The sequence below is a fragment of the Muscardinus avellanarius genome (genome assembly GCF_963383645.1).
Source record: "Muscardinus avellanarius genome assembly, chromosome: 4".
NCBI classification, from domain to species: Eukaryota; Metazoa; Chordata; class Mammalia; order Rodentia; family Gliridae; genus Muscardinus; species Muscardinus avellanarius.
Genome location: NC_137789.1, coordinates 67,094,443 through 67,120,978, shown reverse-complemented (window position 1 = coordinate 67,120,978; position 26,536 = coordinate 67,094,443). Strand labels below are relative to the sequence as shown.

Here is a 26,536-nt window from a genome sequence, read left to right as displayed (position 1 = left end):
TGAGAGTTTCACCTAAAAAAATAGAAAAAAAAATATTCTCTGGTAAGAAAGAAAGTAAAAAGAAATATTGAAATGTTATCTTTAAGTCATCAAAAGCTTGGTATCAGACAAATGAAACTATTATGTGATTATCATTTTTAATTTTGGATAAATTGCTATAATACTAGATGTCAACCACTGAGCCAAGCATGGGAGGGAGGGATGGGGAGAGAATGGGGTGGGGATCGGGTGGGGGCTGACTGGGCGATGTGTGCATGTATGTCTACAAAAGTTTGTATCCCACTATGATGTATGAATACAGTGCACCAATAAAAAATAAAATAAAATAAAATTTAAAAAATAAAAAAAAATAAAAAAGCACACTGCTCATCCAAAAAAAAAAAAAAAAGGGGAAAGGGTTTTAATTTTGAACTCATTTTTATATATGTGTGCCCTCATCTCAAAATGGCCTAGTTCTTATGAACTTACCACACAGAGCAAAGCATGAAAAAGGACAAGACAGTTGTGAACTATTTACCTTCTGTGCCAAGACTATAAAGAGCCCTCTTCCAGAGAATGGTTGCCAGCTAGGGTGGTATCTTAGCCTACCAATGTCAAATATGAGTACAGCCTGGTGTAATGAAGGATATGCTTGGTCTTGAAAGGAAATATATGCCACTACTGCGGGTTTTAAACAGTTTGCTTATACAATAAGGAGAAACCTAACTTATAGCTATAAAATGTCAATACACATATCCACACTCTATCTGGCTGTGAAGAAGGAGCACTAATTATAGAATAGGAGAGCAGAACAAATGGTGGGTAAAACAGAAAGAAAAGGGAAAAAAGGAAAGGACTGAAAGTATTTGGAAAACAATCCCCAAAATGATTTTCCTACTTTGCCAAAATAAGATGTTTCTTTATTTTTTTTCAGAGTACTTTAATTAAGTGATATTCTATAGAAAGAGTTCCTATCAAATCTGCATTAAATAGTAACTTCCTTTCATAACGACAATATGAATGGATTTAAATTAATCTTAAACTGGGCATGGTGGTGCACACCTGTAACCCCAGTACTTGAGCGGATGAGGCAAGAGGATCTCAGGTTTGAAGTTAGCTTCAGCAACTTAAGTGAGGCTTTTAGCAACTTAGCAAGACTCTGTTTCCAAATAAGAAATAAAAACAGGTCTGGAGGTGTAGCATGGAGGTTCAAGATTCCTGGGTTCCACCCCAGTACCACAAATAAACAAGCCTTAAAGTGACCCTTAAAAAGAACCTTGACCCTTTAAGTTCCTTAAAGTATGAATTCTTTCCAATTTAAACAGGAATAGCTGTGAACCATTAACTACTTAAAGCATTAGGCAATCAAAATGGAAGCAATGGAGCTGGCCATGGTGGTATGCACTTGTAATCCCAGTACCTGGGAGGCTGAGACAGGATGATGGCAGATTCAAGGAGATCCTCACCAAGTAGTGAGATTCTCATCAACCCAGTGAGAGAAACTACTGTTTCAAAATAAAAATTAATTTTAAAAAATGGAACTGGGAGTGTAGCTTTGGGGTAGAATGCCCTTGGGTTCAAGCTCCAGTACCAGGGAGGGGGTAGAGGAAGGATCAGCTTTATGCAGAAAATGACATGCCTCAACCAAATAGCTACAGAGGTGCCGAGTACCATGGAAACAGCTGGCACCTGCTAATTCAAAGCCCACAAAAGTGGAGAGAGATGGCCACAATTTGCATACTGGGGTCAAAGTGAAATGAATAAAGACCAACATTTACAATTTCCTAAATTTGATATCCTGACTACATTTTCTATGCCCATATCATACCTCTCCTTCCCTCATGCATGCAATTCTCCAGCAAGCTTTGCAAATTTAGGGAAAACAACACTGTGATATCTCTAATAATTAAGAAATTCTGTGAGATTTTATATTGGCTATGTGTTCTCAAATGTAGAGACTATTCAAGGAGTCAAACTCACTTGCAAGAAATCTGAGCAATCATGCTATTTAAAGCCTGACCATGCTGGGCATGATGGTACACACCTATAATCCCAGTACTTGGGAGACTGAGACAGGAAGATTACAGGTGTTCTGCTAGGCTCAGCTACTTAGTGAGGCTCTCCACAACTTAGTGAGACCCTGTTTCAAAAATAAAGAATAAAAAATAGGGCTGGGCCAATACCACACAAACACAAAATTAAAAAAAAAAAATCCTGACCATTTGTTCTCCACTAATGTTTATAGAAAAGTTTAAGCTATGAATGAAAGAAATACAGATAGTGAACATCATGGCTATCCAATAGATGAGACAAAAAGATTCTCAGAAGGTTAACTATGATCATCCACATAGGCCATGGAACACATCACAACTCAGTAGTTAATAATAAATGCAAAAAGTCACACAAAGTAACACAATTACTCCCGACTGAATTAATTGGTTTATATTAATTTAAAATTATTTTGTTTTGCTGGGTGTGGCACACATTTGTAATCCCAGTACTTGGGGGGCTGAGACAGGAAGATCCAGGTTCCTGGCCAGCCTCAGCTACTTAATGAGGTCTTCCGCAACTTAGACTCTGTTTCAAAAATAAAGAATAAAAAATTGGGCTGGGGGTGTAGCTTGGAGGTAGAATGCCCAGGTTCAATCTCCAGCACCACAAAAAGAAAAAATTATTTTGTTTTTACATATATTAGCCATAAGAGATATCATCCCCTTTTACAACCATTCAGATAACTTTTTGTGAATAAAATCTTCACAAAATATATTCCTATGTTTAATCTTATTTACCCCATGTAAGCTTCCAAATAGTAAATTATTAAGTATTATATCATCATCATCGAAACTTCAGAAACGTTCTATCCAATGGCATTTGAAACAAGTTAAACTTAGAATTCAAGAAATCTGTTTTGGAAATCCTGGCTGACAGGCAACGGCTTACAGGTAAGGCAGATAAAGTGGCTGCAGTTGACTGATGTGGGCCATCTGGGCAGGCCAGCGTCAGAGGCCCTGCAAGAGCAGACGGCAGGTTTTCTCTGAAGAAGTGAGGCCTGGACTCAACGGGGATGCTGTTCTTTCTGTGTCTCTTCTGCTGTCTTTGATTTGCTTCTCAGACATGTATTGTTTGTTGTGGTTTACTGCATCAATGGACAGTGGGCTTCCCAGAGACTACAATGGTGGCAAATGCCAAGGAAAATATTTGGCTGCATATAGGGTTTCCTAAGAGCAAGTTAGTACATGACCTCAATCTTTTCCAAGCTTATCATAATGCTGTAAGGCTGTGCTGATTCAGCAAAGCAATCCATAATCGCTTGCAAAATGCTCCTGCCTCACAGGGATGTTATGAGGCTTAATAAAATAATGCATGTGGAACACTTTGAGCTCTATAAAAGACAAGCGCTGAGTAATAATAATGTTCTGCATTCATAATTACAAGCAGCCTTACAAAGACCAGAGTCTAATAGACCTGCTCACAAATGACAAATATACTTTCAATAACAATATAAATAACTATATGACAGAATTTCTGAAATCTTTTAGGTTTAAAAATGTAGAGGACATACTTCATAAGGCTAAATCGAAGTAAAAAGAAACAGACGAGTTTCAACTAACAGGAAAGAACATTATATGCCTTTGTGATAACAATCAAAATTTAATCAGAAATTTGTGAGAAAGTACATTTTATTAGTTATTGTGAGACACTGGTCTTAATGAATTAAATTCAGTAACATTTCCATAATTTTCTCATCAGTATATTTAAATTTTAAGTCAAAATCAGTAAGACAGTAATGTAGAATTTTGTTTTTAAAGGGAACATGATATGATATTAGATGGTGGGACACAAAAACACACACACAAAAAGGCAAGCTTTGCCTTCTTGTTTGTTTTTTGTTTGTTTGTTTGTTTGTTTGAATAATAGGGATTGAATCCAGGGACATTCTACCCCCAAGCTACACCCACAGCCTTTTAAAAGTTGTTTTTTGTTTTGTTTTAAGCAGGGTCTCCCTAAGTTGCTGAGGATCATGCTAAATTGCTGAGGCTGGCCTCAAACCTACAATCCTCCTGTCTCAGCTCTCCAAGTACTGTGATTACTGATATGTTCCATCACGCCTGATTCTTGAGAGACTTAAGGCACACTGCCATGGTCAAGCCACTATCTTTTTAAAGAGTTAAGGAATTATATAAGAATCAAATTTTGACAATTTTAAAGTATCAATTTTAGTATGATATATAAGGATTTTGTTTATTGATTTGGAAGACTGCTTGTTTGGAGAGTTAGGATGAGGAAACAGCACTGATCTAGATGCTGAATGAATAGAGACTCTAATTATCTAAGATTTTCACTGAGAATGCTTTCATCAGAGAACGAACATAGCGAGGGCTGATTACTTAACTCAAAATAAACTCCCATCAGCACACCAGGAACAATGCATATACCTCAGGATACTAACAGGGCCTAATTAGTTCTCTCAAGTGTAGCAGCTCCAGAGAATTTTGGAAAATAAAAATGTGAAAGCTAATGATCTTTTATATTACTCTCTCAGGAAAAACCTAGTTGCCAAAGAAATTAGACTTACAAATCTCAAAAACTCAGGCTAAAAACATAGATAAAAATAATTTGTTGATTTTTCAAAGTTAAAACCTAGTTAAAAGGTAAACTTAATAGAGAAAAGTGTGCCATCATTTAATTACAGAAGTGTCTATGTTAGAAGAAAAGTCGGAGTCACCAAATCAGGAGTGGAAAGTTTTAAAATACATTGGTCCCCAAATCTTTTCTCTCAATTATAATAAGGAAACTGGTAGTTCAATTTAAAATCGTGATCCCCCCAAAAGATTTTATATAGTATATGGAAAGTACTTGAGGAGCTCTCCAGAGGAATAGGAAGAGAAACACTTTAGGGAATTGATACAATTACTTCTAAGAGAGAAAGTCAAAGGCAGTTGGGAGAAGACGAACAATAAAGTGAACATAGTGTAGACGGGTGTAGTGATACAGAGCTGTAATCCTAGTAAATGGGAAGCCCAGAGGAGGAGGATTGCAGATTCCAGGCAAGCCTCAGCAACTTAGTAAGGCTCTCGGGAACTTAGTAAGACCCTGTTTCAACAGAAGCAGCAGCAGCAGCAGCAGCAATAACAACAAACAGTGCTGTGGGTATAGCTTAGAGGTAGAACAGCCTGGGTTCAAGCCCCAGTACCACTAAAAACCAAAAACAAAAGCCAAAGTGAAAATATTCTAAAAGAGAAAAATGTTTTGGAAGTGTTAAGTCAAGGATTATTTTGGGGGAAATACTCTGGTGAGGGAGCTAGAAGAAGTATACCTATTAGAAAACCAGTAGAGAACTTAGTAGGTACGTGATTCTGGCATAAGAATATATGACACTGCAGGTCTTTACAAATGCTGACATTAAACCCAAATTCATAATGAACAACTCCTCTGATACTACCCCACAGGTCATTTTAGAAAAAAAAGCTAAACTGTTCATAACTTGTGTTTTTTAACAAATGCAAATAGCTTTGTTGTATCTTATAGGAAAGAATAGACGAGTATACTCTTACAATTCTGAGTAATTCGATGTCAGATATAAAATTGTTATGGCTTTCAAACCACTAAGGTAGAGATTGACAACTCAAAGGCCCACCTGTTTAGTCAGGTAATGTATATTCATTTTAAGATAACAAAATGCCAGTTCGAGAGAGAGAGAGTAGGTTCCTGACCATTCCTCACACTGCATGGGTATCTCAACCTCACTTTCCAGCACCCGACTCCTGGGGTAAAGGAGCTTCTGGGAGGATAGCCCAAGGTGTCCTCTAAAAGTGGATGAGCCTTACTTTAATTCTTATGCAATCTAAGACCCATTATGTACTATGTAGTCTTTGTCTCTTTCAACAGAACCTAAGGAGGAGAGAAGAGAGAAAGGGAAGGAAAGCCATTGCAGACAGACTCAAGAAGGATGTCTTTGTAGAAGTGAAGGAGACTCACAAGCATCTCCTATGAGAGTCACCACCTCCACAGGCCAGCCATTCTTGAATGCTACTCTTGTCCTAAGAGTCTCGACTGGTGTTGCTCCACAAGCAGGGCCTACATGGGGAGTGGGAAAGGGCACTCTGCCAGGGCAGAAAGAAAAAACCACACCTCAGGCCCCTCTGGAAAGCCAGAACATATCTTTCCAGTAATTACACAGATGTGTTGATGGATCAGCCTCTATAATCTTTTACCCTATAATAAATATCAGTGGGTCCTGCCTTCTAGGTAAAGAACTCTTTTAATAATATCAGTAAAAAGGAAGCCCCACAGGGCAGTATCTGTACTTGAAATGATACAGAAAGAATACATTTAGTAATACTTTTTTTGAGTAATACTTCTAAAAGAATATATTATTTATTTCTATACCATCTCCCTATACTTGAAATACAGCTGTATATACCCCATATATTAAGAACTACTCTAATTTGAAGCAGTATTGATAATAGACTTTATGGAAGTGGTCCAGGAAACTAATCACAAAAATTGAATTGTTCTGATGGAAGATATCCTCTGTTCCAAATAATCAACTTAGAAGTAAATCTAATGTCAGAATGGTTTTTAACTTAAATACCCTTCCTTCTCTCCCTGCTTTATTTATTATGGTACTGGGGATTGAACCCAGGGGCATTCTATCTCTGAGCTACACCCCTAGTCCTTTTTATTTTGAGACAGGGTCACACTATGTTGCTGAAGGTCTCACTAAGTTGCCAAGGCTATTCTCAAACCTGGGATCCTCCCTCCTGTCCCAATCTCTCAAGTGTTGGGATTATAGAGGTGGGACACCTCTTGGCTTTGTTTGTTTCTTAAGAAAGTATGACAGCAGGGGGGAAAATGGACTCACAAATAAAAATAATCATGTCAATTATGAAAGGTATTGCTTCTTTTCACCTTTCTTCCTCTCCCCAATCAGATATAATAAAGCAAATATAACACTTTAAGTCTTACAAATGATGGTATGCACATGGCTGTCTAAGAGATAGACTTGAATTAGGAGTCACTACTGTACCAAGACCTAAAGAAGTAGAGGAAACAGACTCTACAACATGACCTGGAAATGAAGCTATCGGCGATGAATATATGGGAAGGAGTATCATGCCAATACTGGCGTTACTGATTTTAGTTTTTATCTTATATAAGACAAAATGTCTTATTTTTAAAATGCACAGGCCTGGCAGGACTCTAAATCTACATAGGTGATCAAAGTTCCAATCGTGGAAGACTACAATCCATAGTCCACTTTAATTCAACAACTTTTCTCTCCAGGGTAATCAATGTATTTTTTTCCTATGTGGACATATTGAATTGAGGTTTCTTTTGTACAAAATGACAAAAACAAGAGACATATGCAAAGGTAACATTCAAATATGCATCTAAAAATTTAAGGTTAAATATTATCTGAAATCTCATAAAACCATTGGTGGAAGTTTCCATTTTATACACTTTTTCAGAACACAAGCTATAATGCATACTATATGATCTTGTTTATGGCTAAGTATTCTTGGCCCTCTTATCCATTCCTTCACTTTTGGACAAAATGCAATGAAGAGTGGGTAGTCACAGTAATTGTCAGCAAAGACTGTTCTGTCCCCAGTTTATCTCCTGAGATGAGAGAATACACCTTCTTATCAAGGCTAGGACTGCTGCATATACAGAGGTTGTACCGCACAAAAGAGACAGGAGGAAAAAACCACAAGACAACAGAAAAATGCACTCTGACAGAAAAATTCTTCATATGCACATAGCAGAGCACAATAAATGTTCTAAGACAAGCTTGGCATCCAATTTTCTGGCTAAATATCAAGAAGTCTTTTTTTTTATGATCTTTTATCATTTTTTTAATTGCCTGACAGGAAAAGCTGACCTGTCTCAGAAGTGTATTATCATCTTCTGAAATAGGGATCTATAAAAAATATTCTTCCCAGTAACTAAAGATTGGTGTCTCAATATATTAAAGTAACAGCTGATACCACACTTACTCAATTCACTCACAATAACTTCTTCTAAATGGCTGACAAAACTAAGAGTATCACAGCTGGTGACAGGTTTATTTTCTTCTTTCCCTTCACTGGGAGATGCTGGTGTTGGAGTTAGGCAGAGATCTGGATCCAAATGAGACTGGACCTAATCCCTTGGTCCCTTTCTTATGAAACTTATAAACTAAACTTAGTTCACAGGGGAGTTGCATGGGTGAAATGAGACAGCATATGTACACAGTAGTTCCAAGCACAAAGTAAGCACCCCATATAGGTGATTCTTATGTTAACTGTGGTACCTGACCTGACTTTTGATGGAGTGTGGATTGCTGACTCTGCTAGCACAGTCTTTTGCTATAGTATAAAGATAAATCTACTTAGACAAATAGAGGGAGGGTGCTCTCTTTAGTATAACAGAAATAAGTATAAAGACTTTAAGTATAAATATTTATATAGAATAAGAAAAGAACCGAAACACTAGAGCGCTGAAGATTAAAGCTTCTTCTGAGATATGTTTAATTATCCAAAATGCTTATAAAAAATCACTTTAGATCTGTTTAGATAACTATCCAAAATGCTTATACCTAGAGTGCTCTACAATCTCCAGTACTACAGAGCCCCTGTATATACAAACAAGGCATCCTGATGCTTAGGCCTCTTTATCAGCTTAGGAATGACTCTGCCTCTGGAAAGTGTAAGATGTAAATTCTTCTCTTGTCCCCTTCATTTTATATGCAGCTCACCTGCCTCTTGGCTTGTAAAATATTAAAATATAAAATAACTTACATCTTATATTCATATATTACCTTTGCAGTCAGACTTTCAGAACACAAGTCCTGATGTTTATGTCCCTTAATTATAAATGGTCATATAAAACCATTGTTTCATCTCAAGAGCCTTGGTGGCAACAGACACCTCACCTTCCATCTCTTCTTGCTACAGCTGGTCACTTTCTTTCTAAGAGTTGTCTCACCGTATCAGCAAATACACGCTGGTCACATCCTGCTGTGCTCATACCATGTTACACTACAGCCACCTCTGAGATGGCTTCCCAGGTAGGATCAGCATTGAGGACGACACCACTGTACCTCTTATGTTCCTTTTGAGACCACAAAAACATGAGTGTGCTGAGTGCAGAGGAGAAGTGGGAAGCTCCTCATCACTCAACATTTTAGTATCTGAAGGTGAAAGGATAACCTTTCACTTTGATACTCATCAGAAATCAAATTGCCTTACTAGAAATGTGTAGTTGTGTAGAATGCACAGGAACAAGGCCAGAGACAGTTATAACCTAGGTATGACTTCTTAGGTGTGTGCCCTCAGACACACAGCCTTTGATTCTAATCAAGATGAAGCTGAAGACACTTAATGAAGCTAAAGCTAACCCCAAATCACCATCAAAATCTTTTCTTAGTAATAGTGCTAAAACTACCCCTCAGCAACACAGTAGTTAACTACTAAAAATCTTGATTTTGGTTTTTAGTGTGTTGCCTTTGGAATTTCTTATGGAACACAATTTTCTCTCATAACAAAGACAAAGAAGATATGAACGATGTTCTCAGAGGCAGGTGATGGGACACTGTGGGACAATCACAGCTTCAGAACTGACCAGCTATGATATGAATTCTACTTTGTTACAGACTAGCTTGAAGACCTTGGCCTTACTATTGTTTCTGTGTATCAGTTTCCTTATCAACAAAACACAGGAAACAACACAAGTCCTGAAGGGGTCTGAGAGGTGATGCATGGACAGAGTAGAGAATGTACTATCCACTTACATGAGGTACCCAGAGTAGTAAATTCACAGAAGACAAACAGTGGGGATAGTTGCGCAACAATGTGAATGTGCTTCATGCCACTGAACCTTATACTTCAAAGGGTAATTTTTGTGTGTGTGTGTGGTAGTGGTGGTGGTGGTACTGGGGTTCCTGGAAACCCTTCTATTTCCGGGCTACACTCTCAGACCCATTTTATATTTTTATTTGGAAACAGGGTCTCTTAAACCAGCCCGGCTGGCTTCGAACCTGTACGATCTTCCTGTCTCCACCTCCCAAACGGGAGATTACAAGTGTGTGCCATCACTCCTGGCCAAAGGGTAAATTTTATGTTATGCATCTTTACCACAATAAAAAAGAGTCAAGTTAAAATAAATTATCAAGTTAAGGTTATTTGGAATCAAGAGTCTTTACCTTCTGTCACTTAGGGAGACCTTGTTTTAAAATAAAGAATTAGGGTTAGGGGTGTAGCTCAGGGGTAGAATGCCCCTGGGTTCCATCCCTAGTTACCCCCCCCCCCGCCCCGACACACACAAGAAAAAAGAAACCTATAGCATTGATAGAAAACCTGTAACAAAATATGATTCATGATATGACATGCTGATAAAAGTGATTCTGGAGTGAAATCTGAAGCAACAATTATAATCTCAAAGTCTAAAACTGCAGAAAGTCAATTTTTAGTGAACTTTGTTCTCATGACAAAGCACAAGTGGTAAGATTATCCATTTTCTACCAATGAAGCTGAGGTGAAAAACACTATTATTATTATTGTTTTCCTAGAGTTAGTACCTGTAAAACATCAGGGGCAGGGGAGATGGGAAGAAAACAAAACAAAACAAAAGGATTCCTCACACTTATCAGGGATAACTTAGTGATCAATAAAAGGAATTTTTTTTTTTTTTTTTTTTTTGGTGGTACTGGGATTCCTGGAAGCCCTTCTACCTCTGGGCTACACTCCCAGACCTATTTTTACATTTTTATTTGGAAACAGGGTCTCCTAAGCCAGCGCGCGCGGCTGGCTTCGAACCTGCGCGATCCTCCTGTCTCTGCCTCCCAAGCGCGGGGATTACAAGCGTGCGCCACCACGCCCGGTGAAAGGAAATATTTTTAAGGAGAAATAAAAGTGTTTTATAATAAACAAGATAGTAGAGAAGGAAAGAACTAGGAAGGTGACATAGCCTTTGTCCATCCATCCCCAAATTAAAAAGAAAATGAAACTGTATGAAATGTACTTAACATTTCTCCCTTCCATGTAACCTACACAAAAAAGTCTAATGCAGCTGGGCGTGGTGGCTCACGCTTGTAATCCCCGCGCTTGGGAGGCTGAGACAGGAGGATGGCACAGGTTCGAAGCCAGCCTCAGCTACTGAGTGAGGCTCTCAGCAACTTAGTGAGACCCTGTTCCAAATAAAGTATAAAATAGGTCTGGGAGTACAGCACGGAGGTAGAAAGTCTCTGGGTTCCACCCCCCACCCCACCCCACCCCACCCCAAATAAAAGGCTAATGCAGTGAAAAGCTTCTGGGAAGAGCTATTTCTTTAGGAAACTGGCTGAAATAAGTTAAAATATCTGGAGGGAGCTCTCAGTGCTTTTGGAGTTGTCTCTCCTCAATGTATGTTGGCTTACAATCATGTGTCGGTGTCCTACACTATTTGGGAGAATACAGGTAGGAGAGCAAAGTGACTGCAGAAGGCATTCCACGCTGAACATGTTAGTAGATCCTTACTGTTTTCAAAGTGTCATCTTGGAAAATGTGTTCAATATCACTAACTACTGGGGAAAGGCAAATCAAAACCACAATGAGCTATCATCTCGGACCCATTAGGATTTCAAGTGTTAAGGGGAAAAAGTCCAGAAAATAACACGTGCCGGCAAGGATATGAATATAAAATAAAATGGAACCCTTGCATACTACTGGTGAAATTATAACATACACAGTGAACCACTATGGATGCTCCTTAATGAAAAACAGGACTGCCATATGACCCAGTAATCCTGCTTCTGAGCATACATATCCAGAATTGCAAACAGGGTCATAAAGAGACATTTGCACATCTGTAGGCACTGCAGCAGTATTTACAATAGGCAACCTAGATGTCCATCAACAAATTAATACATAAAAAGTGGTATATACATTACTATCCAGCCTTAAAAAAAGAAGGAAATCCTGTCACCTGAGGTGCTAAGTGAAACCAGCCAATCACTGAGAGACAAATACTGCATGATTCCACATATTTAGTCAAACGTCTACTGTATACAAGAAGGTAGAATGGCAGCTGTTCGGAGCTTTGAGGAGAGGGGGAAACAAAGAGTTGTTTAATAGGTATAGTGTTTCAGTTAAGTGAGATGAAAAAGTTCTAGAAATCTGGTGTACAATAATGCACAAATAGCAGTGTGTCCACCTAAAAATTGTTATGACAGTAATTTAGGTGTTTTTTTTTTTTTTTTTTTGGTATTGGGGGTGGAACCCAGGGGCTTTTCTACCTCTGGGCTATACTCCCAGACCCATTTTATATTTTATTTGGAAACAGGGTCTCACTAAGTTGCTGAGAGCCTCACTCAGTAGTTGAGGCTGGCTTCGAACCTGTGCGATCCTCTTGTCTCAGCCTCCCAAGTGCTGGGATTACAAGTGTGCACCACCACACCTAGCTTATTATTTTTCTTTTAACTCACGCATCTCCAATTCATCAACATGGCAAAGGGAGTCTCCTTGGGAGAATCAATTAAAAGAGTTGCATGTGTAATAACTTATTACTATGCAAGTCATCTCAATCTGAAAATCAACTTAAGTCTGAAGTCCATGAAAATAGTCAGATTTTCCCTCTGCCTTGTTCTACCTGCACAACAGGCTGGAAAATAGGATCATTCTCACTTATTTGCTCCTGGGCATTTGTCCAAAGGGGTTGAAATCAGAGAACTACAGTAACATATGCATACCCGTGTTCATAGCAGCACAATTTGTAATAGCCAAAATATGGAACCAACCTAGGTATCCATCAACAGATGAATGAATTTCAAAATTATGGAAAATGCAACGAAATTCTACTCTGCTATAAAGAAGAACAACATCATGCAATTCACAAGAAGATGGAAAGACCTGGAGAACATTATGTTAAGTGAGATCAGCCAAGTGCAGAAAGAGAAGGGACATATATTTTCTCTATTGTGCCCAAACTAGGGAGCATTGGGGATACCAGAGGGACTCCAGATATAGGAGGGGAAACCTCAGCAAAGCTAGAATGAAAGAATAGAAGAGGAAGAAGGCTGAGGTTGATTAATAGAGGATCTATATCCGAATGTGTAAAAGTATGAATATAGCATGGCTAACCTGGACACTCGTTGTTTTGGGGGGGAGGGAAGCAGGGGGAGCACCAAGCACAGTCTGAATGTATGCCATTTTCAATATGTTCCACGTAAAAATTAAAAAAATATATATATATAATTAGGGAAAAAAAGCAAACCAAAGCCAGAACACCTATGAAAAAATGTGCTTTAAACCTAAATTGGTATTTGAGCCCTCATTTATTTTACTTATTCATACATTTAAATTACTATACACAATTATAATCATATTTAGCTATTTCTTATATTTATAGTGAATAAATAAAATGTAGTGGGCAAGTTATAGTATAATTGGAAACTCCTACTCTCTTCTATCACATTCCAAATATTTAATTAATTTCTCAAAAACAGTATCATTCAAACTAAAAAAGAATATATCAGATGTAAATGTAGGTCACAGAAATTTAAAATTTCTTAGAAAAATATTAGGGATATGAGTTGTTTTGAAATGACTATATCTAGTATCTGCAGAGCACCAATATAAAATAGGGACATACTTTCTGTTATATATTCTAGTTAATACAAAATGGTAAATTTAAGCCATTAGGGAAATTAGTCCATATAAATTAAAATCATAATAGAAATAATTATAACAATTACAAAATATTCTGTCTTCTTAGAATTTCTAAATATACTTTATTTGACAAGCTGGGTAGACTCTTCATGCTTATGCTAACAAAAAGGGCTCCAGAGATAAAATAAACTTATCATAGTCAAAAATGTTCAACATCCAAATTTTCTTTAAGACACTAAATGTACTTTCAGGAGCCAAACTAAAATATTCTAAATAGTATTTGTCATAAGAGGCTGCAATTTATAATCCATATATAATAAAAGAAATGTACTCACTCAATTTTTATTATTTATTTACTTATTTTTGTGGTACCAGGGATGGAACCCAGGGGCAATGTACTTCCAAGCTACACCCCCAGCCCTATTTTTTTTTTAGTCTTTTTAAAGATTTGAAACAGGGTCTTACTAGCTTGTGGATGATCTTGCTAAGTAGCCAAGGCTGTCCATGAATTGTGATCTTCCGGTCTCAGCCTCCCAAATGCTTGGATTACAAAAGTGTGCTACCACGCCCGGCTCGCCTCACTCAATTTTTAGAATATAAATTTCAAGTTCTTAAACTTAGGGTAGAATTTTCCTGATGCAAAACCATTAAGGCTATGCTTCAGGAGAAAAAAATGCAACAAATGTTTATTTTACATAAACGAAGACCAATCATTGTGCTTGTCAGAACTGCCACTGGTGACAGTAATGAGTTAGACACAATCTCTGCTGTTAAAGAGATTTGTCAATCATTTGGGGAACAAAAAGTATATAAATCAGAATAAGATTAGACAGAACAAGGAATGGCAGGGGTGTCAAAGGAAATGAGGTCATATTGCTTGGGCACTAAGAAATGTTTTGTAAAAAAAAAAAAAGGCATAACTGAAAGACCTCAAAGAATGAACAGCAGGGCTCAGTGGAAGTAGAAAGAGAAAGAAGAGGCACTGCAGACAAGGAAGACAGAGTATGGAGAAAAACAAAATAAAAAGGCACAAGCATGTGTTCACAATGGAAGGAGTCTAGGCCAATGATCTTAGGGTGCCCATGTAAGGGAATGGGAAATAAGCACAGAGCAGTAGATGAACTGCATAGACCCCTTCCCACTGGGCCTTCTACTATCATTCACCGCAGATTCCTGTCACTGTTCTGAATCTTAAAACAGACACAATACTCCACCCTAACACCCTATGACAGGCAATCTGTTGGGAGAGAAGTGAAAAGCACTCCAGGCAAAAGACCTAGGGGGTAGAAAGCCTGCAGGTACCTGTGTATGTTCTCAAGGCCAGGAGAAGATGGCAAGGCTGTGAACAGAACTAGAGAAACCCATCCGCGGCAGTGATGATTCTTATTTATTTTTTCCTGCTTCCCAAGAATGGTTTATTACCTAAAGCTGTGTACATCATTAGTTGAGGCAGGACCCAGGGATCTAAATGATTTCTGGGAAGCCATATGTGGTGTCACAAGCCTGTAATTCCAGTGTTTGAAAGGCTAATACAGTTGGATCCCAGGTTCAAGGCCAGTCTCTGGATTTATGGAGACCTATTTCTCCTAGCACAACACATTTTCTCCTCTGACCACAAAAATTACTCAAGGATTATCACTGTAATTTTTACCCACAAGAATATGCTGTATTGTCTGATGTAGTACTAAATTAGCAAATTGATCAGTGCTTTTTAAAAAGCCTGTAAGTATCCTTCCATCTCAAAGAAGGACCAACTGCTTTTGCTGATGTTCTCAATGAGGCTGGTGGTGCCAGGCAAATCGTTCATTCTGAACCGAGATATGGCTGTGATATACAGCAGTGGGGGCCAGAGCACCTGACATATCCTTCCTCCCACCAGGACAGGCACCCCCACCCAGACCAGCACATCTCCCTGCAGTGATGTTTCTTATTTTGGACTTTATCATGAACACTAATGGTAGTCAATGAAGTTAAGGAAGAATCATTAACCCAGCTCTTTCAAGAGGGTCCTTGGGAAGCCTCTATAGCCAGTCCTTGTGGCAGAATGCCCCACTACTGATCCCTTGGGCACAGCGGCAGACAATTTCTAAGTCCCAGTGAGGGAAGAGGCAAGAGCAGGTGCTATGCTGATTCACCGCCCCAACCTTGCACAACCACACAAACACACGTGCAAGTGTATAAGAGGGCAGAGCAGCCGAAGACGTGTGGACACATCACTAAAGCTGGGTGGAGGCTGGCACTGAGGAGGCTCAGTCAAGTATGCCCAGAGTTGTCATATATGACTCTGTGCTATCATTACTGTTAATGCCAAACAGACTAGAAAAGAAATTTTTATATGAAAAATCTCTTTTTTGTGTTTGAATTTGCACGGGATGCTTGTGAGTATGTGCTCCATTTTACCTCTGCCTAGCTCTTTGTTGGTCTGTCCTTGTGGGCCTCTCTTACTGTTTCATTAATTATGCACTCCCAACAAACAAGGGTCAGTAGTAATAAAACAAAAAACCCCAAACGGCTCCCATTCCTAGCGGAGCATGTCCCTAGAGTCCCATGGCAGGTGACCTCAAGCCAACTCTGCTGACACAGTCTCTAGTCTCCTTCTCCACACTGCAATGTTGCATATGGTACTGTGCATACTCTATTAAGTTCTAACCTGCCCTTTTTAGCCTCAAATTAAACTAATTGCTTAACACATGTTACTCTGTAGCTAACCAGTCTGACCTGGCACACATTGGGTGCCAACAGGCACTCCTTTGCCGCTCTCAGACCCACTTGTATCCTGTTTGGAATGTTTCTCTCTATCCTCAGTGACCTTTTTTATGCCTACTAAAATCCTATTTTTTTTGTTTTGTTTTGAAATGAAGTATTGCTAGGTTACAGAGAATCTTGCTACTTGCAGAGGGTAACCTTAAACCTAAGATCCTACTGTCTCAGCCTCCCAAGTACTGGGATTACAGATATGGTCCACCACGTCCAGCTCACAATCCTAATTTTATAGCAAGGCTCAGTTCAAATTTACTGACCTCCTATAAGCCTCACCAAATTCTTTTTTTTTTTTTTTTGGTGATACCAGTAATGGAGCCCCAGGGCCTTCTACCCCCGGACTACACTCCCAGAACTATTTTATATTTTATTTGGAAACAGGGTCTCTTAAGCCAGCCGAGGCTGACTTCGAACCTGCGCGATTCTCCTGTCTCAGCCTCCCAAGCGTAGGGATCACAAGTGTGCGCCACCATGCGCGGCCTCACCAAATTCTTTAACTGTACTCCTTTCCACTGTTCCCAGCAGTCCTGTAGCTGGTTGTTTACAAGCCAACTTCCCTCCAAATGAGTGAAAGCTCCAAGGAAAAGAAGCACGCAGTTACAATTCACTGGATTCCCTCTGCTGAGTTACATTTTTTACATGCAGTATTTGCTCAATAAATATTTATTGAATGAATGTTTGCTTTTAGATTAATCTACCTATATCAATCAATCTATCTATCTTAAGAGTGTTACAGTTAAATTTCTTTTCAAATCAGTACAAGGAGATCAAGAAAACAAGGGGTATCTACTTTGTCTTAAGAGCGTAAAAGCCATTAGGGCTTGCAATAAGAGCTGTCATAAACTGTTAAAATCATAAAGCATTATGGCACATTAAATGATTTACATTTTCTTCATTTGAAAGCTGTTAAACAGCTACTCTACCCCCCCCCCAAACACCCACCTTCTAAGTACTTAACAAATAAAATGAAGAAATGTGATTAGGAATTCAACCCCTGCTCGCTAATTTTAAGGACTTCATATGAGTCATTAATCCACATGAAAATGCATGACCCAGGCATGGTGGCACTGGTATGTGATCCTAGTATTTAGGAGGCTAAGACAAGAGGATCACAAGTTTCTGAGAACCTGCCCCCAAATAAAAAAATTTTAAAAGGGCTGGGGATGTAGCTTAGAGAAAGAACCCTTAACCCCCATTCAATCACCAGGAAAGAAGAGAGGGAAGATGGGCAAGCATGAAAGCCAATTATGTGCAGTTCAGTGAATATTTTATCTCCATTAAAAACTACAATATCAAGAACAGATTTCTAATCTTGTTATAATATCACACAAAGAAATAAAACTTAGTTTCTTTCCAGACACATGGAACACACATATTAGATGCTCACAGGAAACCTAGGGTTATATTATTTCCAGTTTTGCGGAGATAAGGATGAAATGAAATCTGTCAAGAATCTTGCCTACTTTTTAGTTCTCTTATTTGGAGCCAGGGTGGAATAGTACTAAGAATTGAACACAGGGACATTCTACCTCTGAGCTACATACCCTAGTCCTTCTTATTTTTCTTTATTTTTTATTTTTTTGGTGGTACTGGCGTTCCTGGAAGCCTGTCTACTTTCAGGCTACACTCCCAGACCTATTTTATAGGTTTTATTTGGAAACATGGTCTCTTAAGCCAGAGTGGCTGGCTTCGAAACTGCGTGATCCTCCTGTCTCTGCCTCCCAAGCATGGGGATTACAAGTGTGCGCCACCACGCCCGGCCAGTCCTTTTTATTTTGAAACAGGGTATTGCTAAGTATTGAGGGTCTAGCTAAGTTGCTGAGGTAAGCCTCAAGCCTGCAATCCTTCTGTTCCAGCCTCATACATACTTGGATTACAGGTGTGTGACATGACTGGCGTTTTTAGTTTGTAAAACTCATGTAAATGTCATTCAGGTAACATGAACAAGAAGGAAGCAGATGAGGTCCAGCAGAAGCAACAGAGCTGTTGAAGATTCAGAAGTTGTTATATCAAGTTATACACTTCTGAGTTTTATCTATGACTGAATGGTTTTGAGTTTCATTTATGTATTTCTATATTAAAAGAATGTTATAAGAATATTAAGCTTAAAATCATGGCAAAGAAAATACTCCAAAATTGCTTGTTTCCTTATCAATACTTAAAAGGAAAATCTAGATTTGCTGAATGATACCTCCAAGTAGAGATGTCAGAAACAAGAGAGTAATAAAACTACAGTTAATTAAAATTTTCAGTGTGCCAAGCACCACTATGTTTATAAGCATTATCAAATGTATTCTTAATAAAGACAACATTATAAAGTGGGCATTACAATCTCCTTTTAATGGATATGGAATTAATGGCCCAGAGATGTGAAGAATCTTGTACATGGTCTAGTGAAGAGAGACAGTTAGGTTGGTCTGATTTTAAATAAAATTCTTCCTCTTTAGTAGGTTCATTATATTGATTAATCCATCCTACCACGTGGGCTTAGAGCCTGCACTGGTTATTACATATTCTATTCTATTGACCTGGGTTTACATCAGTGCCTTTAGAAGTAGGTAAGCTAGAGAAGAAGCTGTCAACTGAAACTTAAAAAACAAGTAATGTATAAGGGACTTCTGTTTAAAATGAAAGTTAGAATGTCATTATCGCTTTCCCACTCATTCTTCAAACACTGAAGTCTTTTGTACTGTCATATATATTTGACAGACAATCCCAAACACTGGTAACTCTATCTTCAGTATGAGAACATCTACAAGGCATGCCAAAGAGATGTCAAGTTCATAACCTATCCCTTCTAGTTGATGACTCGTCCATCACTCTAAGATTTTATCACATGGAACATAAAGCAATGACTGGAAGCCTCACCCTAAAAGCCTGATTTACAGATACTCTAACTGCTAGAAGGGAGTGATTAAAAAAAGAGCCCCTTTGCTTACTATGGGGATAGCAAGGAGGTAATGACTACACTTTGACCTTGAATAACTTCATTTCTACTATGAAATTTTCATGCACTTAACACAAGGGAATAAAGAACAGAAAGAAAACCATATTGTGTGTGTGTGTGTGTGTGTGTGTGTGTGTGTGTGTGTGTGTGTGTGTGTTGCTGCTAGGGACTGAACCCAGGGCATTTTTATTCTTTACTTTGAAAGAGAGTCTCACTAAGTTACAGAGGGTCTCATTAAGTAAGCTGAGGTTGGCCAAGAACCTGCGATCCTCCTGTCTCAGCCTCCCAAATACTGGGATTACAAGCTTGCACCACCACACCTGGCAGGAAATCGTAATTTTAATAAGGTCTACTCTTTGTTTATAAGTGTTTGGTAGGTTGTTTCCATTCTTATTTTCTTAAAACTTTAAAGAGTTTTGTTAGTGTATACATTTCTATATTTACCAATACAACCTGTCTATTCAATGGTACACTGACAAATGCTTAAAAACCAGCTCTGGGTAGGAAAGAATGCATGATAAGTTTATTATAAATTTTACTACTATAGATGATAGGTGGCATGTAATTTATAAATGATAATAAAATATACAACTCTTTTATATTGTTGGTGAGATTGCAAATTAGTGCAGTTGCTATGAAGATCAGTGTGGAGATTCCTCAGAAATTCGGGGATGGATCCACCATATGATTCAGCTATATCATTCCTAGATCTTTCCAAAGGGAATGAAATCAGAAAATAATAATAATATATGTATATCCATATTTATAGCAGCACAATTCACAACAGCCAAAATGTGAAACCAACCTAGGTGTCTATTAAATGAATGGATTACAAAATTGTGAAATATACGAACAATGGAATTATACTCAGCAATAAAGAAGAACAAAGTAATATCATTTGCAGGAAAACGGATAGAACTGGAGAACATTAAACTAAGTGAGATTAGTCAGTCGAAGAAAATGAAGGATCATATATTGTTTCTAATATGCAGAAGCTAGGGAGCAATCAGGATACCAGAGAGACTTCAGATAATGGAGGAGAAACGTCAATGGAGAGAAGTGGTCTAGAGGAAGGGTGAGTTAGAGGAAGGATCAATGAAAGAATCACTTCGAGTGACATTATATGCGCATGTGAGAATACCAATGCCAATCTCAATATCCTGCATGGGGAAGGGGAGGAATGGGGAGTGAGCTGGAGGAAAGCCCACCAACAGCTGAGTGCATGTAAATCACTATCAATGTGAACTACATTATAATGTAAGAGTATGATATATCAGTAAAGGTATAAAATAATTTTAAAAACCAGCTCTGGGTGGGGGAGGAATGCACAAAGTACATTTATTATAAATTTACTAGGATAAGTGATATGTAGCTTGAAATTTATGTGATAATAAAATATATAACTATTATAAGTCCCATATGGCCAATTAACTCTTATAGAATGCTTCAATTGATTTTTGTCAAATTCTTGTATTACCGATGATTACAACTGACAAGACTATAATATCCAAGTTTTTCAACATGGGTTAAAATTTTTATTTAGGTTAATGAGTAAGATTAAAAAGGATATGATGAAGCCAAGCGGGGTGGCACACCATTGTAATCCCAGTGCTTGGGAGGCTGAGACAGGAAGATTGCAGGTTCATGGCCAGCCTCAGTTTCTTAGTGAGAACTCCGCAACTTAGTGAGACTCTGTTTCAAAATAAAGAATTTTTTTTAAAAAATGCTGAGTTTAGGGGTGGGGGATAAAGTGTCCCTGGAATCAATCCCCAGCACCCCCCCACAAACCAGGACATGATGAAGATGTATAACATACACATAATTTAAATTGTCAGTACATGAGTGACTTCTCTTTTTTTGGGGTGGTACTGGGGGTGGAACCCAGGGGCTTTCTACCTCTAGGCTACACTCCCAGACCTACTTTATATTTTATTTGGAAACAGGGTCTCACTAAGTTGCTGAGAGCCTCACTAAGTAGCTGAGGCTGGCTTCGAACTTGTGTGTGATCCTCCTGTCTCAGCCTCCCAAGCGCGAGGATTACAAGCGTGGGCCACCACGCCCGGCCATGAGTGACTTCTTTGTTAAACTGAATAGCATTCTTTGAGTGTGCTTAGAAGGCAACTTAATGTTAACATGTTAGAAGTTAATTATTAACATTTTCTCTTTAACTTTCTTAATTCTGCAGTGATAACCCACAAAACAATAAATCAAGCCCTGAGTACTTGATTTATAGTAGTGCCCCCCAGTTCCCATGGTGGGAACATGCTCATCAAAGTGGTTTCAATCTAACAATGTAACATCTCTGCCTTGAGATGTAGGAAGGTGCAACACATCATACTGGCACCACTATATAGTATTTCAACTATGTAGATAAAGGACACAAACAGCTTCTAGCACATAGACAACGACTAAGTGAGTAAAATAGTTGGGAATGAGGGTTTTAGTTTTCCTTTTTAAATAATTTAATTATAAGCCCATATAATTATTAATAATGGCTGTACTTAACAATTGGCTTACAATGGTTTTGATAAGTAGTACTGGCTCTCATTGTTGATTCTGGCATGCCTACTTAAAATAATTCTTTATTTTTTATATGATCTGCAGTATTGGGGAAAATTCAGATATATGAAGCAATCTGGCATCTCAATGTTCTCACATCAGCACTACATACCAAAATTAAAACACTTGAATAACTGTATCACCTGAATGATTTTATAGTTTGCCTTGTCTAACCAGGAACTTTTCCTTCAATCTAGCTTATGCCAACACAGGTTTGTGAAATATGCTTCTCATTCTTGCTATTCATTAAAAAATTGTTTTAGAAAAATAACAAAAGCTTAAAGCCAATTCTCTATTAACTGATGAAATACTATATTCAAATATATTGTACCAAAGTAGATTTAAATGAAGAAAAGTTTCCAAACGACAAATTTTATTTTATTTTAGGGAAAATATTTAAAAGAAAAAGAAAGCATGGCTACTTTGGGTTATCAGAGAAGATATTATTTCAAGTTTGGCAGTAGAAATGTACTAAATGTGGGGGTGGGGTGGGGTGGGGTGGGGATAAGGTACTAGGGTTTGAACCCAAAGCTAACTGGCATTCTACCCTCTGAGCTAACACCATTTTACTATTATTTAATTTTTTTTTCTTTTGCAAAACTAGGGGTTGAAACCAGGGGTATTCTACCTCCAAGCTACACCCCCAGCCCTATTTTTTTATTCTTAATTTTGAAACATAGCCTCACAAAGTTGCTGGGAACCTCACGCTGAGCTCTATTTTTTAAAATTTTGAAACAGGGTCTTGCTGAGGCTGGTCTTGATCCTACAATCCTCCTGGTCTTGTCTTCCCAAGTACTGGGATTACAGGTGTGTATAATTCATGCCTGGCTGAAAATTTTAAAATTCATTTTTTGTTACTTTCTATTTTTACAGTATTTTCACAAGAGGAAAAAAAATCACCATGTAATATTTACACAAATGTTAAGCTTTATAACTAAAGAGAACAAAATTAAGCACAATAATCCACAATGAAATTACTTGTATTTTTCATGCTATTTATGACTTACTTGTAGAATAAAAGTAATATGAACCTCTCTGATAGAGGGAAAAGGATATCTGCTGTCCAAGACTACTGCTTGTTTGAAACATTTATCATCTTCATAGCAAATATTTTTAAAAAAAATGAATCACACTTCAATACCAAAAGGCCAAGGTGCTGGTTCAGGTGAAGGCTCTGGAGTCAGACTGCCTGTATTCCATCCAAGTCCATCACTTAGTTCATATGACAAGCTATTTAATCACCCTGTATCTCGGATTTCCCATCTGGAATATGGGGGAAACAATATACCTATTCTGTGGCATGTTTTGAGTATTATGTAGGTTACCTACATCTAACTGCTTTAAAAAAAAGTGTTTGGCAAGAATTATTTAAAGTCTTACTTGATATTAAAAAAATTCGTTACAAAAGGCCTAACTTAATTACTGAGTTACTAACTTGGTTAATAACTAAAGATTTATGAATGTGGGCCAATGGAAAACCATTAACACGAATGGAATTCCATATTTAAGTGATCACACTAATAACATCAAACTCTTGTGCGTACTTGCTCTGTTTTTACAGGTCTATTCTAGCGTGCCTGCTCATAGAGGGCTCTAGTATCTACTACACATCTCAGATTGCTAGGTACAAGGGAATTTCTATGAATTTAAACAGGTGATAATCCCTCCAAATTCCTGCCCTTTGGGCCATTTAAAAATATCCTTTCTTTTCTCCTCTATCTATGAAGCATAAGGAGAGATGAGAAGCAGCTGACGAGAGAATTGAGGCATGAGGCTTCTGACACTACAAGGGGTTCCATGAAGATGAGCTCAGCTTTCCAGGTTTGTTTGTTTTGTGTTTGCATTCTTACTATGGAACCTCATGCAACCCAGCTTAACTTCTCTAGATCAACTATGCAGGCCTCAAATATAATGGGCATGTTCACCTGAGCTCCCAAATTGATTTTATTCAGGTTAGCAAGGGTGGCTGAAATACAAATTAAATTTGGATAATGGTGTGATAATGGCAGTTGGAGTTTATTTATGGGATGAGGTAGGGAGGGAAGATATACAGTGGAAGAAGAGCTAAGGCCTGATGTGTGTGCTGTTCTTGAACCTTGGCAGGCTGTCAGCTACGAAGAGAAATCAAACTGTCCTGAACAGAGCTGTCAAGTTTGGAGCTATGCATGGTTTTCTGGCCTTAGAAAAATTTTACCTTCTTCAAATGCCCCTGAAGAAAGGATATTAATAGCCACCCTTCAACCTTTTTCCCTTCCTGGAGGAAGAGATTACTGTCTGAAGATTTTAGCACAGGTGAAGAAAAATGGAGCTTTTCTTCTTACAGTTGGAAAGAAAACTATCACCTACTGGACGTTTAGTAGGGCCTGTACTTGCTGAGTGCACTGCCAGGACTCACAACTTCTTTAGCAGCATGAGACCCAGGCATGCGCACTGCTCAACTCCACATGAGTAGACTGTTAGAAAACAATTCTCCCAGGTTGGAAAAGCTCTAAGGGACACCAAGATGGATACTTAACCTCTACCTACTGTGATTTTGCTCATTTTGAAATAAGCAAACACCCAGTTTATTAAACAAGGAATATTCTTAAATTATTAAATTAGTGGAGAACTCAAAAGTATATCTGTGCTTTTTAATAGAAATCTGGTATTTAACTTTTCTTCCCTTTTTAAAACATGCTGCTTTTCAAATTAGTGGGAACATTATTGTAAGAATACGATGTGACAGGGTGTTTATTATTGCTGCTTCTTGGGTGGTGATGTTATGCAGCCTTATTATTAACACTACAGTTAAGGCATGGCACAGGCCCAGTGGGACACATCTCAACGTGTTTTATGGTTTGAAGGGGGAATTAACTAAGGTTTTGCATAACTTTAAAAAGTTGTGCAAGACTTTTGTAGTGGCTAAAAATATATATACTATTGTTTTAAAACATGAAAGTACCACCTGACTTGTCATGTTCACAAAATTGAATTGTTCAGAATTCTTAGAAACATAAAATAAGAAACTTAATTTCTCTACTGAAATGACATCAGCAACCAGAAACATGCAAACTCTACAGCACCATGGTAATTTCTATCAACCATTTCTCTCAAGAGTTCTAGAAATATTATTTTATCCAATACTTGGCACCAAAAAACGAAAAAGGTAAAAAGTGAAGATTAAACTGTGGTTTTGTTACTAGTAAATCCCCAAAGGGAAAAGAGAGGTGGAGGGAGACTGAGAAGAGCAGCGAGAGGAGAGCCCCTCGGGGCTGATGCTACGCTGGTGTGATTGTAATGGAGAAACCAGGAAAGAAAGGCTGGCTTTCAGAGTGGGCTGCTATCAGAACCCACACTGCATAGAAATTCTATACAGTACGCATGTTAAGATCCTAGAAGATCGAATTATGTTTGTAGAACTGTTTTATATAGAATTTAGTTCATTTCTAGCACATACACACACACAGACACATACATACACACACATCAAAAAGAAAAATTAGCTCAATAGTATATATATATATATATATATGCAAAAATAGGGCAATTATAATAATATATTAAATAATATATTAATAGGTAGCTAGGATTTTGTGATTAAAAGGAACAAACATAGTTTGGGACTCGTGAAGACAAAGATACTATTTTTCTAAAGCCTGCCTTTTCAAATATTATATAAAAGGTAGATTTCAAATATTAATTTAAGACGATGCATTTAAAATATTATGAGACAATAACCCCCCTGGCCCTGAAGAATAGCAGCATACGAATACTTCAGAGCATATCTTAGCTTTGAGTACCAAGACACTGGTTATACACATCTATCAAGATTTATGTGGGACACCACAAAGTCAGATATATCTTCAGAAATATAATTTCCTTAATTTCTTTTCTGTAGTAAAAAATATCAGGGAGGCAAGGGGGAGGTGTACGCTTGTAATCCCAGCATTTGGAAGGCTGAGACAGGAGAACTGAGGTTCTCAGACAGTTTTGGCTACTTAGTGTGGCCCTTCACAACTCAGTGAGACCCTGTTTCAAAATAAGAATAAAAAAAAATAGGACTGGAGGTGTAGCTCAAAGGTAGAATCCCCCTGGATACCATCCACAGTACCACAAAAAAAAGAAGGAAGGAAGGAAGGAAGGAAGGAAGGAAGGAAGGAAGGAAGGAAGGAAGGAAGGAAGGAAGGAAAAAAGAAAAAAGAATAGACTAATATAATGATCTCAGAAGAAAAAAAAAAAAAAGAATAAAACCATATAATGATTTTAGGGGGGAAAGAAACCCACCGGAAGAAAGCTGTCATGTTCTGTGTTTCAACTTCACAAAAGAATTTTTACTAGAGATTAGAGCCTTTCAAATCTCTTGTCATTCAGGATATGAAATTCTAATCCAGTGGCACGGCCAGCTGCGGCTCAGCCTTACTCAAATATGCTGACTAGCTGAAACAAGAGGTAGCTCACTTCCTTACTTCAGGTTCACATCTCAAACCAGCTCCTTGCTTACACATTTGACAGGCACTTGCTCAGCAAGGTATGAGAACTCCAACTGGGGAGAGCAGAGAGGCATGTAACTGAGTTCACCAGATAAAAAGTAACATCACCCCAACTCACCTCAGTCTCCTCTGTCTTTAGAGCATAGCTGAATTTTATATAAAGCCTATTTACATCATTTACATAGCAAGTGATG

The 26,536-nt window shown here is 38.0% G+C and overlaps 1 protein-coding gene across 1 annotated transcript in view; it reads right to left on the bottom strand.

The window, feature by feature from the left end:
• The window catches only part of NCOA2 (nuclear receptor coactivator 2), a gene marked incomplete at both ends in the record, with an annotated part of 110,894 nt that overhangs the window by 80,460 nt on the left and 3,898 nt on the right, over window positions 1-26,536 (bottom strand). The window lies entirely within an intron of this gene.